Source organism: Salmo salar, chromosome ssa19, assembly GCF_905237065.1.
Source record: "Salmo salar chromosome ssa19, Ssal_v3.1, whole genome shotgun sequence".
NCBI lineage: Eukaryota > Metazoa > Chordata > Actinopteri > Salmoniformes > Salmonidae > Salmo > Salmo salar.
In genome coordinates this window covers 86973921-86990286 of record NC_059460.1, presented here as the reverse complement: position 1 = coordinate 86990286, position 16366 = coordinate 86973921, and the positions used below count along the sequence as shown (strand labels likewise).

Here is a 16366-nt window from a genome sequence, read left to right as displayed (position 1 = left end):
CAGCCGTGACAGAAACAAAACTTTACCATCATCATATCATATGTATCGGTGAATTCGTTGTGACATGAAATATGAGTGATAGTGTAACCTGTGTAATAACTACTTAAACAATGTACGAACGTGTTAAATTCTTACGTGACGTGCAGTCAGATTGGTCAACAAGCTTATTTGACGTATCTTTTTTGATACGTAAAATACCCAAACGGTGTTCTGTACGGAATCGCCCGGGATGCATGCACAGCCCATTGACGTAGCATGGGGCAACGTTTCCCCATCTCTTCACGCTTCGAACACACCGACTGCGTCATTGCATCACTGCTACGTAACATTTTGCGCAGCTAGGCAACTATAAGTATGCCGGTGTGAACGTCAGACTCCACTCTAAGGCACATCGATCAGCAGGTTGAACATGGTGAGATTGTAGACTTCTAAATTGATAATTCACTTTGTTTAGGTGATTTATTTTTTATTTTTTACATGCTGATATTTTCTTTGGTATTAGTGTGTATAGCTACGTTTGCTAGCTAGCTACAATACCTTATAGAGAGCATTGCATTGTGGATTTTTGTACTGGACTTGAGTTGCACATTTCCATAACGATTTTCAATGTTGCTAACAACTTCATAATGCCAAAATTAAATATTTGTTTACCAAAAAAATATTGTTCTCACATTCGTGTTATTAAACACAGTAAATTAAAGGTATTAGTGGTTTTGGGTGGAATTTTATTTGAAAAATACAAAATCAAACATGTTGTATATTGTCAAATAAATAGAAACAAACATACCTTCTCAGGGGAAAAACGTAACTTTTTTTAGAACGACAAGGCCACAAAATTGCTACTCTCACAAACGACTAGAACAGCAACAGCAGTGTTGGGATCTCCCGGTACAGAACTCTCACCTGCACACGAGGTTGGGGAGGGATTCTACAGGTTCACTTTCACCATTAAGGGTGGTACAGGAAACACTGACCCAAGTCTTTGATCCTTCCCTGTCTTAATGGATTTTCTTTCTCTTTGACGGGGGTCGCTGCGGTCTCATACATTTCATTTGACATAGATCTAGATCATGAATAAACTTGTAAATGTTGATTTGTAAATGTGTTTGTCAATGCCTCGGGAGGTAAAGGTAACTGTACAAGTGCTTGCCAAGCGTTGATGGTATGCAGACAAACTTCACCAGTGTTGAATGAATAAATAACTCTTATAGAAATACCACTGTGACTAGTAGCACTGCAGGATAGGCATACCAGTCTATGCTGGTGTAACAGTATAGCTTCCGTCCCTCTCCTCGCCCCAACCTGGACTCAAACCAGGGACCCTCTGCACACATCAACAACTACCTCCCACAAAACATCGTTACCCATTGCTCCACAAAAGCCAAAGCCCTTGCAGAGCAAGGGGAACAACTACTTCAAGGTCTCAGAGCGAGTGACGTCACTGATTGATGGCTAACTAGCTAGCCATTTCACATTGGTTACACCAGCCAAATCAATGCAGGATAGGCATACCAGTCAATACAGTGGCCATTGAAGAATGACATGGTGGTCAAAGAATGTCTTTTACAGCAGGAGGCTAACCCTAACATTTTACTTCACATTTTATTATTTTCATTTTTTTTTTTTCCCCCCGTGGGAATCGAACCCACAACCCTGGCATTGCAAACGCCATGCTCTACCAACTGAGCTACAGGGAAGGCTAACCCTAACCCTGTAATAGTTGGACAACCTGCCAATTACAGTTGATCATTGATCATTATTTCCCTGGAAGAAAATAATGTTAATAGAACATACGAGGCTAATAGATGCTTGTACTACATTTAGCCTTACAGGTAAGACATACTCTACGTGAGAGGACGTTATGGCAATACAAATACACAGAGAGACCAACTTGATTTGTGTCGTGGGAAAAACAAACATTTCATGTCAACGGGGTGAGTTTGTCTTGGGTTAGGGCTATCTGGGATCACTGGGATGTCCCAACCCTAACATAAACCTGAACCATATTATATGTTTTATTTAACTAGGCAAGTCAGTTAAGAATAAGTTCTTATTTACAACGGCGGCCTACACCGGCCAAAACCGGACGATGCCGGACCGGTTGTGATACAGCCTGAATAATCCGTACCAAAAACAATTTTATACGTCAACCTGAATGGAGAACGGAGGGACTTCCCAATGATCCCGTAAAGCAAGGACCGTTCGTTTTGCATGGACCGGTACTCTAAATGAGTGAATGTTTAAACTCCGCTTACCCGGTGCACCGGGCCATGTAAGATGAACTCCCCCAATGGGATGCGGTAAAAAAAAATGTGATCATCAGCCAACCACTGTTGCGGTGGACCGGTTTGATTGACACTGCCGCTGTCCAATGGGAGCAAAGAGAGCTAGCTCTGTGGGGTGAGCTCTTGTCGTGCTGCTGGGAAACGGGGGAAAAACTATCTATTTCCAATAAGGTTAGTATTATGATTATATAGTCAGCTAGACAAGTGGTGCAAGGTTATGTTAGCTAGCTAGGTTTTAGATCCTAGCCATTATCCATCTACACGGGCGTTTTAAATCATCTTTGGTGTACATGGTGATTTCATCAACCCAAAGAAAGGACAGGTACGACCGACCAGCTAACCAGGTAAGAACCGGACGGGATCTGCAGTGTTCATTAGCTTCGCTAACTAGCTAGTTGGTAGATTAGCATATAAATCAAATAAATCTGCCCTCAACTCCTGGGAACAGAGACACGGCCTGATAATACAATATCATCTCTTGTAACGTAGTGAATGCTGATTTAAATAACATATTGATGAACTAAATACATAGTTATCAATGTTTTGTTGGAAAGCTAGTGGTCTAGGTAGCTACCGTTAGTTAGCCAGCTGTTGGCTAGCTGTCTGTTAGCATGCTGTCTGTTAGCATGCTGTCTGTTAGCCAGCTGTCTTGCCAGGGTGGCAGTAATGCCGACTGGGTGTTCATTTGGCTGGCTGAGATTGTCTCACCATAGGAGGATTATTATGGATAGTCAGATTAATATAATAGTTTGTTTTAAAACGTTTATATGTTTTGCAAGAAGAACGTTTTCCTTAATAATCCAGTTTACATGAAATAAGGCAACCTGATGGGACTTTTGATTTAATGCAGAAAATAAACGTTTTACCACAGTGACAATGTTGTTTTTGGGAAGACTAACTTTATTTGATTCTGATTTCGGATACAGACAGTTTGTATGTGGAAAGTATATTTCTAATATACATACTTTAAGTTTTTCCCGAACTCACTTCACTCATGCATAATAGTTTTATCATAGTCTGAAACGTCACGTACAGCAGTGTACTGGAGTATAGGACAGCAGTGTATTGGAGTATAGGACAGCAGTGTACTGGAGTATAGGACAGGAGTGTACTGGAGTATAGGACAGCGGTGTACTGGAGTATAGGACAGCGGTGTACTGGAGTATAGGACAGCGGTGTACTGGAGTATAGGACAGCGGTGTACTGGAGTATAGGACAGCAGTGTACTGGAGTATAGGACAGCAGTGTACTGGAGTATAGGACAGCAGTGTACTGGAGTATAGGACAGCAGTGTACTGGAGTATAGGACAGCAGTGTACTGGAGTATAGGACAGCAGTGTACTGGAGTATAGGACAGCAGTGTACTGGAGTATAGGACAGCAGTGTACTGGAGTATAGGACAGCAGTGTACTGGAGTATAGGACAGCAGTGTACTGGAGTATAGGACAGCAGTGTACTGGAGTATAGGACAGCAGTGTACTGGAGTATAGGACAGCAGTGTACTGGAGTATAGGACAGCAGTGTACTGGAGTATTGGACAGCAGTGTACTGGAGTATTGGACAGCAGTGTACTGGAGTATAGGACAGCAGTGTATTGGACAGCAGTGTACTGGAGTATAGGACAGCAGTGTACTGGACAGCAGTGTACTGGAGTACTGGACAGCAGTGTACTGGAGTATTGGACAGCGGTGTACTGGAGTATTGGACAGCGGTGTACTGGAGTATAGGACAGCGGTGTACTGGACAGCAGTGTACTGGAGTATTGGACAGCGGTGTACTGGAGTATAGGACAGCGGTGTACTGGACAGCAGTGTACTGGAGTATAGGACAGCGGTGTACTGGAGTATAGGACAGCGGTGTACTGGACAGCGGTGTACTGGAGTATAGGACAGCGGTGTACTGGAGTATAGGACAGCGGTGTACTGGAGGACAACGCAATGGTTTTGTCATTGTGGGGAGGTGCTCGATGGGCTGTGTGTCCTCCGCGATGCTGGTCAGTGTCTTGCATCCTTGGCACAATAAAGTTACATTATATTCTATTCAATCTATAGGCTTCATTGGCGCCGTTCAGACTGTCTTGAAGTCAATACAGCCGGCTATGGTTGCTGAAGTTTATAACCTGCTAACGTTGATATTATAGTATTGACGTAAAAGTGATATGTGTGTGTAACAGTCATTTTCTTGTGGATGAATGATTAACTGGTGGAAGCAGTCTAAACCATTGTTCTGAACTAATAGACCAAACGCTTTACGGTCCACACACACACATCGCCTGCGTAGCTAGCTACACATCCATAATCATACAATCCTTTTTTTTTATCCTCCGCTACACAATAAGCAACAAAAGAGTCAGCTAGGTTATGTTGTAGTGCATTCACTCACTGCTGTACAACCTGGAGAAAAATATATAAATGAAACCAGGTTTTCATCACTATTGATGTTTATTGCTTTGAACTGAACCAATTGGAAGGACAACATTTATATGCAGTATTTTATGGAAATGATAAATGATCCCCATTGAACACACATTAAGGCCGGTCTACACACCACATGAGGGACAGAGTTTTACTGTGTGTGTGTGTGTGTGTGTGTGTGTGTGTGTGTGTGTGTTGCAAATGTATTTCTTGCACTTGATGCATGTTTACTGTGTCTTCCTGTCCTTCTTGGGTCCACACACATCGCAGCACTTCTTCTTGTTCCCACCGGCTGCAATCTAGAATGATGAAAACATTTAGTTCAGGAATTCTACTAACATCTCATATATATATATATATAGTTACAGCAGACCAAGGTAGGAGATATCAGACACACACATACAACATCCCTCACACTTCCTTCCTGTATTGGAGTTGTTGGTTCTGTGGGTCGGGGCGGATGGGGAACCAACATCCTCCTCCTGAATCCTCCTCACCATGGCTGCAGAAGCTGGGGTCCTTGGGTAATGTTGCCCCCTCTGGATTTGAGGTTTTACCAATGCCTCGCCCAGATCCTGGAGAAAGAGCCGTCTCCTCTGGAGCTTCCCTCTGGAGCCGTCTCCTCTGGAGCTTCCCTCTGGAGCTTCCCTCTGGAGCTTCCCTCTGGAGCTTCCCTCTGGAGCTTCCCTCTGGAGCTTCCCTCTGGAGCCGTCTCCTCTGGAGCTTCCCTCTGGAGCTTCCCTCTGGAGCTTCCCTCTGTTCCAATCTGGGTTCAACGCTGTCCAGATGACCAACATGTTGAAGAATATCACAAATTGCAGCTGTAGCCAGTCACTAGCTTGTCTAAATTGTCCACTCCTCCTTTTTTTTGTCATTGTAATCCATTATGATTTCTGGTTGTTGATGTTCCTGGCTACAGATTCTCCCGTCCATATGCAGCGTACTCATAAGTACCACATTTTTGTCTTTCTTTGACACGTAGGACACTAGGGACGAGTCGGCGGTGAACACAATCTTAGAGGAATTGATAGGCCTGTTCAGTGTATTTAACAGCCGAGGTGGGAACTCTGGCTTGTTTTTTCGTACTGTTCCTACCATCGTCAGTTTCCTCTTGAGGAGCTCCTGTCCCAGCTTGTACGAAGTAAAACAAGTTATTGAATGTGATGTTGTGGTCACGGAGTCCCTGTGTCACGTCCAGGACGAGCCACAGTCCTTGGTTCTTCTCAGGGGCTCCTCCATCAGGTTTCCCCGTAAATACTTGCAAGTTCCACGCATATGAGGAAGCAGCATCACAGACAGCCCAGCTCGTGATTCCATATTTTGTGGGTTTAGACGGTATGTAGTTCCTGAAGGGGCAGCGGCCCCTAAATGGCATAAGCTGCTCATCAACAGTAACGTTGGGCCCAGGGTTGTAAAACAGGGAAGGCGGTCTACCCACCATGCGGGGTGGCTCATTCCTTGGGCAAGAAGACCATTCAATTTCACTTATTTTTTTTACATTAATATTTGTCCTCCTGCTGGCTGGTCCTGGGGCTGACTGCTGACTGGCTGGTCCTGGGGCTGACTGCTGACTGGCTGGTCCTGGGGCTGACTGCTGACTGGCTGGTCCTGGGGCTGGCTGCTGACTGGCTGGTCCTGGGGCTGGCTGCTGACTGGCTGGTCCTGGGGCTGACTGCTGACTGGCTGGTCCTGGGGCTGACTGCTGACTGGCTGGTCCTGGGGCTGGCTGCTGACTGGCTGGTCCTGGGGCTGGCTGCTGACTGGCTGGTCCTGGGGCTGGCTGCTGACTGGCTGGTCCTGGGGCTGACTGCTGACTGGCTGGTCCTGGGGCTGACTGCTGACTGGCTGGTCCTGGGGCTGGCTGCTGACTGGCTGGTCCTGGGGCTGGCTGCTGACTGGCTGGTCCTGGGGCTGACTGCTGACTGGCTGGTCCTGGGGCTGGCTGCTGACTGGCTGGTCCTGGGGCTGGCTGCTGACTGGCTGGTCCTGGGGCTGGCTGCTGACTGGCTGGTCCTGGGGCTGGCTGCTGACTGGCTGGTCCTGGGGCTGACTGCCGACTGGCTGGTCCTGGGGCTGACTGCCGACTGGCTGGTCCTGGGGCTGGCTGCTGACTGGCTGGTCCTGGGGCTGGCTGCTGACTGGCTGGTCCTGGGGCTGGCTGCTGATAAGCTGGTTTCTGATGGGCTGGTCCTGGGGCTGGCTGCTGATGGGCTGGTCCTGGGGCTGGCTGCTGATGGGCTGGTTCTGGGGCTGGCTGCTGATGGGCTGGTTCTGGGGCTGGCTGCTGATGGCTGGTCCTGCTGGCTGCTGACTGGCTGGTCCTGGGGCTGGCTGCTGACTGGCCTGGTCGGGCTGGCTGCTGAAGGGCTGGTCCTGGGGCTGGCTGCTGATGGGCTGGTCCTGGGGCTGGTTGCTGATGGGCTGGTCCTGGGGCTGGCTGCTGATGGGCTGGTCCTGGCTGCTGAAGGGCTGGTCCTGGGGCTGGCTGCTGATGGCCTGGTCCTGGCTGCTGAAGGGCTGGTCCTGGGGCTGGCTGCTGATGGGCTGGTCCTGGGGCTGGCTGCTGATGGGCTGGTCCTGGGGCTGGCTGAGGGTCAATCTCATTCTCACACACTACAAAGGGTAATGAGTGGGAGAAAAGCGGCAGACAGGTTCTTGGTGCTATGTTGAAACAGCAGGACCAGGAAGGAGGAAGCTGGAGTGAAGGCAGACAGCAAACCTTTTTGTTTCATTCTAACTTGTTTACAATTACACACATCAACGTTTAATACCCTCGGGTCCAGTGGACCTGAACACCACATATGTAATATAAATGTCTAATGGACCACTCAATGAAAATGTGGTATTTTACATGTTCTTCACAGAAAATATGCCAATGAGTCTCAGGCTGACTTTTTTTTATTTTAGGAAACATTGAAAATGGGTCCCACCAGAAAGGGTTTTAATGTACTTGACAGTGTTAGTGTGCTGTGTACGTTGCTAGTTGAGACTGGGCTGCACCTAGTTTGATCAAATAAGAACGTTAGTGTGCTGTGTACGTTGCTAGTTGAGACTGGGCTGCACCTGGTGCCATCTCTTCCATATTTGGTGTTGTGAGGTGGTACCATCTGGAAGTGTTTCTGCTGGTTGGACCAATCAAAATCAACTTGATACTTTTCTCATTTTCACCTCCAGATCCTTGGCTTCCATTGGCTATAACCGCAATCAATCAATGTTGAGGGGCCGTTTCTATGGCGATTTAAAGGGAAAGACTCAAAATACACAATGAAAACAGGAACAGGTTGTCTTCGCAGAGGGTGAATATTGAAATTCAGTCTGTTAGCTTTGTAAGTAAATATATCTTTAGTCCCTTTTATTTTAATTATTATTTTATTTTTTGGTTTTGTTTTCAGCGGATTTCATTTACAAAAAGCCCATGTTTTCACTCAGGAACCTGCAGCCGCTAGTTAGCTTGTCAGTTGATGTTTGAAGTTAGCGCCGTTCTGCCGCGGAGCAGCGCCACAGAGCTCCGTTCAGCACCGAACACTTATTGATCATGGCTGTGATGACATTCCATTCACTCTAAACATGCTAAATGATCTGAGTAAAATCGTCGGTAACTTTTGAACCATATATGGTAGAGACATGGGTTTGGGGACTGTTGTTTTTTCGGAAGTAATTTTCTATTGAATGGACATATTTGTATAAACCTTGAGTGCAAGATGGCGCCAACAGACATGGCAGCTCTGCTTCTAGCGCTTAAGCAACTTTGCAGTGTTTATTTTTGTATGTTATTTATTACATTATTAGCCCAGAAAGTGTTTTTTGTATTATTACATACAGCCGAAAAGAATTTCTGGATATCAAAGCGGTGTTAACTCACCAGCATTACGACCAGGAATACGACTTTCCAGAATTGGATCCTTTTTTCGTACCCCCCCAGGGAAATTTAACTTATTCCAGATGCTGCTCCAGGACACCGCTTGCAGGGAAGAGGTATTCGGAATGGACTTCTAGTCCGACTCCAGGAGGCGTGCCCACCGTCCACCACTTCTGAGTATTTCACTATCGAATGTTCAGTCTCTGGACAATAAAGTAGACGAGCTCAGGGCGAGGACCTCCTTCCAGAGAGACATCAGGGATTGTAACATACTCTGTTTCACAGAATCATGGCTCTCACTGGATATACTGTCCTTGTCCATACAGCCAGCTGGGTTCTCAGTACATTGCTCAGACAGGAATAAAGAACTCTCCGGGAAGAAGAAGGGCGGTGGTGTATGTTTCATGTAGAGGTCGACCGATTTATGATTTTAACGCCAATACCGATTTTTATTGGAGGACCAAATAAAATCAGATGTCGATTTTTTTAATTTTAAATTTTTTTTTTAAAATGTATTTATATTTGTAATAATGACAATTACAACGATACTGAATGAACTTTTTTTATTTTAACTTAATATAATACATAAATAAAATCAATTTAATCTCAAATAAATAATGAAACATGTTCAATTTGGTTTAAATAATGCAAAAACAAAGTGTTGGAGAAGAAAGTAAAAGTGCAATATGTGCCATGTAAGAAAGCTAACGTTTAAGTTCCTTGCTCAGAACATGAGAACATATGAAAGCTGGTGGTTCCTTTTAACATGAGTCTTCAATATTCCCAGGTAAGAAGTTTTAGGTTGTAGTTATTACAGGAATTATAGGACTATTTCTCTCTATACGATTTGTATTTCATATACCTTTGACTATTGGATGTTCTTATAGGCACTTTAGTATTGCCAGTGTAACAGTATAGCTTCCGTCCCTCTCCTCGCTCCTACCTGGGCTCGAACCAGGAACACATCGACAACAGCCACCCTCGAAGCAGCGTTACCCATGCAGAGCAAGGGGAACAACTACTCCAAGTCTCAGAGCGAGTGACGTTTGAAACGCTATTAGCGCGCACCCGCTAACTAGCTAGCCATTTCACATCGGTTACACCAGCCTAATCTTGGGAGTTGATAGGCTTGAAGTCATAAACAGCGCAATGCTTGAAGAAGAGCTGCGAAGAGCTGCTGGCGAACGCAGGAAAGTGCTGTTTGAATGAATGCTTACGAGCTGCTGCTGCCTACCACCGCTCAGTCAGACTGCTCTATCAAATATCAAATCATAGACTTAATTATAACATAATAACACACAGAAATACGAGCCTTAGGTCATTAATATGGTCGAATCCGGAAACTATCATTTCAAAAACAAAACGTTTATTCTTTCAGTGAAATACGGAACCGTTCCGTATTTTATCTAACGGGTGGCATCCCCAAGTCTAAATATTCCTGTTACATTGCACAACCTTCAATGTTATGTTATAATTATGTAAAATTCTGGCAAATTAATTACGGTCTTTGTTAGGAAGAAATGGTCTTCACATAGTTTGCAACGAGCCAGGCGGCCCAAACTGCTGAATATCCCCTGACGCGAATGCGCTTTGTTAAATCATCACCCGTTTGGTGAAGTAGGCTGTGATTCGATAATAAATTAACAGGCACCGCATTGATTATATGCAACGCAGGACAAGCTAGTTAATTAAATGAGTTGACGCTTCACACGGGATGATTTCACTGAACAACAAAAGAAAGGGAATATTGAATGATCCCCAGTGATCCATCTCATCTCCCAGAAACGTTTTCAACATACATCTGTAAAATGATAGTCTAGAAACTAAAGCTTTGGTTGTCTTCCTCTCAGGCTTCCATGTCTTCACCTCCTCAATGTCCACCTCTTGAACATCAGATTCTGAGGCCTCATCTTCACTGTCACTTTCCAACCTTGTTAAGGATGGCTTGTCAGGCTCAAAAAGCCTCAAATTTGCCCAGATGGTCACCAATTTTTCAACCCTTGTATTGGTCAGCCTGTTGCGTGCTTTGGTGTGTGTGTGTGTGTGTGTGTGTGTGTGTGTGTGTGTGTGTGTGTTCCCAAACAAGGACCAGTTGTTCTCTGAGGCGGCTGATGTTGGTGGGATTTGGAGGATCATAGAGGCAACAGGGGAAAGAACCTCAGATCCACAAAGTCCCTTCCAGCAGGTGGCTGATGAGATATGTTGGCACGACTGCCATATTGCATCTCCATCCCAAAGCCCTTGCTTGGAAGTGTACTTCGCCAGACTGCCGTATTACATCTCCATCCCAAAGCCCTTGCTTGGAAGTGTACTTCACCAGACTGCCAAGAACCTTGCCCTCATCCAGGCCAAGGTGGCGAGACACGGTAGTGATGACACCATAGGCCTTGTTGATCTCTGCACCAGACAGGATGCTCTTGCCAGCATACTTTGGGTCCAACATGTACGCTGTGTCGTGTATGGGCTTCAGGCAGAAGTCTTCACGCTTTTTGATGTATTTCAGAACTACAGTTTCCTCTGCTTGGAGCAACAGTGAAGTGGGCAGGGCAGTATGGATTTCTTCTCTTACATCTGCAAGCAGAGTCTGAACATCAGACAGGATGGCATTGTCTCCCTCAATCCGTGCAATGGCTACTGCTATAGGTTTCAGGAGTTTCAGGCTGCTTACCACTCTCTCCCAAATTGGGTGTTGCTGGGCAGCTTCAATGTGGTGCTCTTATTCTTCTCACTTTGCTTGGTGAGGTAGATTGCTGCTATAACTTGATGAGCCTTCACATACCTAACCATTTCCTTGGCTCTCTTGTAGAGTGTATCCATTGTTTTCAGTGCCATGATGTCCTTGAGGAGGAGATTCAATGCATGAGCAGCACAGCCAATGGGTGTGATGTGAGGGTAGACCAAGCAGCCATCATGTTCGCAGCATTGTCGTATGATTGCAATACAGTCTGCTTTCTCTATGATTTGCTTGACCTTCACTTGAACTCTGCATCCAGCAAATGAGTAGATAAAGCATGTGTGTTTAGAGGGGTGTATACTGGGCAAAGAAAATTAGCAAACATAGCAACCAACACCTCCACTACTCTGATCCTCAACACTGGGGCCCCACAACAGTTTGTGTTCAGCCCCCTCCTGTACTCCCTGTTCACCCATGACTGCGTGGCCACGCACGCCTCCAACTCAATCAGCAAGTTTACAGATGACACAACAGTAGTAGGCCTGATTACAACAATTACGAGACAGCCTACAGGGAGGTGGCGAGGGCCCTAAGAACACAGCCATGAATAAAAAATGGTACCAACACATCCTCCGAGAGCAACTTCTCCCAACCATCCAGGAACAGTTTGGTGATGAACAATGCCTTTTCCAGCATGATGGAGCACCTTGCCATAAGGCAAAAGTGATAACTAAGTGGCTAGGGGAACAAAACATTGATATTTTGGGTCCATGGCCAGGAAACTCCACAGACCTTAATCCCATTGAGAACTTGTGGTCAATCCTCAAGAGGCGGCTGGACAAACAAAAACCCACAAATTCTGACAAACTCCAAGCATTGATTATGCAAGAATGGGCTGCCATCAGTCAGGATGTAGCTCAGAAGTTAATTGACAGCATGCCAGGGCAGATTGCAGAGGTCTTGAAAAAGAAGGGTCAACACTGCAAATATTGACTCTTTGCATCAACTTCATGTAATTGTCAATAAAAGCCTTTGACACTTATGAAATGCTTGTATTTATACTGCAGTATTCCATAATAACATCTGACAAAAATATCTAAAGACACTGAAGCAGCAGACTTTGTGGAAATTAATATTTGTGTCATTCTCCAAACTTTTGGCCACGACTGTACAGTACCAGTCAAAAGTTTGGACACCTACGCATTCAAGGGTTTTTATTTATTTTTACTATTTTTCTACATTGTAGAATATTGCACATTATTGGCTCACATCAAAACATACCTGCAGACGGGAGACTGATGGAGAGAGAGAGACTTAATTAAGCCTTGTCTTTTTAATTCTAACAATGTCAGTCATCATAATCATCAGGAGGTGAAATGCAAAACTGAAGCGGGAGGGGTTCAGCAACACAGCTGATATAACCTAGAGGGTTTAGGGAGAAGGGAAGGGGTTCACCCACACAGCTGATATAACCTAGAGGGTTTAGGGAGAAGGGTTCAGCCACACAGCTGATATAACCTAGAGGGTTTAGGGAGAAGGGTTCAGCCACACAGCTGATATAACCTAGAGGGTTTAGGGAGAAGGGTTCACCCCACACAGCTGATATAACCTAGAGGGTTTAGGGAGAAGGGAAGGGGTTCACCCACACAGCTGATATAACCTAGAGGGTTTAGGGAGAAGGGTTCAGCCACACAGCTGATATAACCTAGAGGGTTTAGGGAGAAGGGAAGGGGTTCACCCACACAGCTGATATAACCTAGAGGGTTTAGGGAGAAGGGTTCAGCCACACAGCTGATATAACCTAGAGGGTTTAGGGAGAAGGGAAGGGGTTCACCCACACAGCTGATATAACCTAGAGGGTTTAGGGAGAAGGGAAGGGGTTCACCCCACACAGCTGATATAACCTAGAGGGTTTAGGGAGAAGGGAAGGGGTTCACCCACACAGCTGATATAACCTAGAGGGTTTAGGGAGAAGGGTTCACCCACACAGCTGATATAACCTAGAGGGTTTAGGGAGAAGGGTTCACCCACACAGCTGATATAACCTAGAGGGTTTAGGGAGAAGGGTTCACCCACACAGCTGATATAACCTAGAGGGTTTAGGGAGAAGGGTTCAGCCACACAGCTGATATAACCTAGAGGGTTTAGGGAGAAGGGTTCAGCCACACAGCTGATATAACCTAGAGGGTTTAGGGAGAAGGGTTCACCCACACAGCTGATATAACCTAGAGGGTTTAGGGAGAAGGGAAGGGGTTCAGCCACACAGCTGATATAACCTAGAGGGTTTAGGGAGAAGGGAAGGGGTTCAGCCACACAGCTGATATAACCTAGAGGGTTTAGGGAGAAGGGAAGGGGTGCACCCACACAGCTGATATAACCTAGAGGGTTTAGGGAGAAGGGAAGGGGTTCAGCCACACAGCTGATATAACCTAGAAGGTTTAGGGAGAAGGGTTCACCCACACAGCTGATATAACCTAGAGGGTTTAGGGAGAAGGGTTCACCCACACAGCTGATATAACCTAGAGGGTTTAGGGAGAAGGGTTCAGCCACACAGCTGATATATAACCTAGAGGGTTTAGGGAGAAGGGTTCACCCACACAGCTGATATAACCTAGAGGGTTTAGGGAGAAGGGTTCAGCCACACAGCTGATATAACCTAGAGGGTTTAGGGAGAAGGGTTCAGCCCACACAGCTGATATAACCTAGAGGGTTTAGGGAGAAGGGTTCACCCACACAGCTGATATAACCTAGAGGGTTTAGGGAGAAGGGTTCACCCACACAGCTGATATAACCTAGAGGGTTTAGGGAGAAGGGTTCAGCCACACAGCTGATATAACCTAGAGGGTTTAGGGAGAAGGGTTCAGCCACACAGCTGATATAACCTAGAGGGTTTAGGGAGAAGGGTTCACCCACACAGCTGATATAACCTAGAGGGTTTAGGGAGAAGGGAAGGGGTTCAGCCACACAGCTGATATAACCTAGAGGGTTTAGGGAGAAGGGTTCAGCCACACAGCTGATATAACCTAGAGGGTTTAGGGAGAAGGGAAGGGGTGCACCCACACAGCTGATATAACCTAGAGGGTTTAGGGAGAAGGGTTCACCCACACAGCTGATATAACCTAGAGGGTTTAGGGAGAAGGGTTCAGCCACACAGCTGATATATAACCTAGAGGGTTTAGGGAGAAGGGTTCAGCCACACAGCTGATATATAACCTAGAGGGTTTAGGGAGAAGGGTTCACCCCACACAGCTGATATAACCTAGAGGGTTTAGGGAGAAGGGAAGGGGTTCACCCACACAGCTGATATAACCTAGAGGGTTTAGGGAGAAGGGAAGGGGTTCACCCACACAGCTGATATAACCTAGAGGGTTTAGGGAGAAGGGAAGGGGTTCACCCACACAGCTGATATAACCTAGAGGGTTTAGGGAGAAGGGAAGGGGTTCACCCACACAGCTGATATAACCTAGAGGGTTTAGGGAGAAGGGTTCAGCCACACAGCTGATATAACCTAGAGGGTTTAGGGAGAAGGGTTCACCCACACAGCTGATATAACCTAGAGGGTTTAGGGAGAAGGGAAGGGGTTCACCCACACAGCTGATATAACCTAGAGGGTTTAGGGAGAAGGGTTCACCCACACAGCTGATATAACCTAGAGGGTTTAGGGAGAAGGGAAGGGGTTCACCCACACAGCTGATATAACCTAGAGGGTTTAGGGAGAAGGGTTCAGCCCACACAGCTGATATAACCTAGAGGGTTTAGGGAGAAGGGTTCACCCACACAGCTGATATAACCTAGAGGGTTTAGGGAGAAGGGTTCAGCCACACAGCTGATATAACCTAGAGGGTTTAGGGAGAAGGGTTCAGCCACACAGCTGATATAACCTAGAGGGTTTAGGGAGAAGGGGCTCTGCAGGCCAGTCAAGTTCTTCCACACCGATCTCAACAAACCATTTCTGTATGGACCTTGCTTTGTGCACGGGGGCAATGTCATGCTGAAACAGGAAAGGTCCTTCCCCAAACTGTTGCTACAAATTTGGAGGCACAGAATCATCTAGAATGTCATTGTATGCTGTAGCTTTAAGATTTCCCTTCACTGGAACTAAGGGTCCAAACCTGAACCATGAAAAACAGTCCCAGACCATTATTCCTCCTCCACCAAACTTTACAGTTGGCACTATGCATTGGGGCAGGTAGCGTTCTCCTCGCATCTGCCAAACCCAGATTCGTCTGTCGGACTGTCTGATGGTGAAGCGTGATTCATCACCAGAGAACGTTTCCGTTTCCACTGCTCGAGAGTCCAATGGCGGCGAGCTTTACACCACTCATGGCTTTGCGTATGGTGATCTTAGGCTTGTGTCCGGCTGCTCGGCCATGGAAACCCATTTCATGAAGCTCCCGACGAACAGTTCTTGTGCTGACGTTGCTTCCAAGGACAGTTTGGAACTTGGTAGAGAGCGTTTCGTCCGAGGACAGGCCTGAAGGGGCAGGCCTGAAGGGGCAGGCATGTAGAGGCAGGCCTGAAGGGGCAGGCATGTAGAGGCAGGCCTGAAGGGACGACAGGCCTGAAGGGACGACAGGCCTGAAGGGACGACAGGCCTGAAGGGGCAGGCCTGAAGGGACGACAGGCCTGAAGGGACGACAGGCCTGAAGGGGCAGGCATGTAGAGGCAGTTATCTCATTGCAGCCAGTTTCCTATGTTCATTATTTTCATGGTGGGATGGCAACTCCATGTCTGTAGTCTCCAGTCTGGCATCTGCTCAATATTAACTCTTGATTTCCCTTTCTGTCCTCTCTGGAAAATGTGTGTGTGAGGGGGAAGTGTGTGTGTGTGTGTGTGTGTGTGAGGGGGAAGTGTGTGTGTGTGTGTGTGTGTGTGTGTGTGTGAGGGGAAGTGTGTGTGTGTGTGTGTGAGGGGGAAGTGTGTGTGTGTGTGTGAGGGGAAGTGTGTGTGTGTGAGAGGGGAAGTGTGTGTGTGTGTGTGTGTGAGAGGGGGAAGGGTGTGTGTGTGAGAGGGGGAAGGGTGTGTGTGTGTGTGAGAGGGGGAAGTGGGTGGGTGTGTGTGTGAGAGGGGGAAGTGGGTGTGTGTGTGTGTGAGAGGGGGAAGTGTGTGTGTGTGTGTGTGTGAGAGGGGGAAG

The 16366-nt window shown here is 46.6% G+C and overlaps 2 protein-coding genes across 3 annotated transcripts in view; one reads left to right on the top strand and one right to left on the bottom strand.

The window, feature by feature from the left end:
• Window positions 1-16366, bottom strand: part of LOC123728978 (extensin-like) — a 33738-nt gene that overhangs the window by 2600 nt on the left and 14772 nt on the right. The window lies entirely within an intron of this gene.
• Window positions 2372-16366, top strand: part of LOC106594850 (cytoplasmic protein NCK1) — a 143900-nt gene continuing 129905 nt past the window's right edge. Inside the window, exon 1 of one of the 2 annotated variants that reach the window (XM_045702854.1) lies at window positions 2372-2629. The gene's annotated coding sequence lies outside the window, so the exon portion shown is untranslated. The remainder of the gene's footprint in view (window positions 2630-16366) is intronic. The other variant, XM_045702855.1, reaches the window with a different exon arrangement.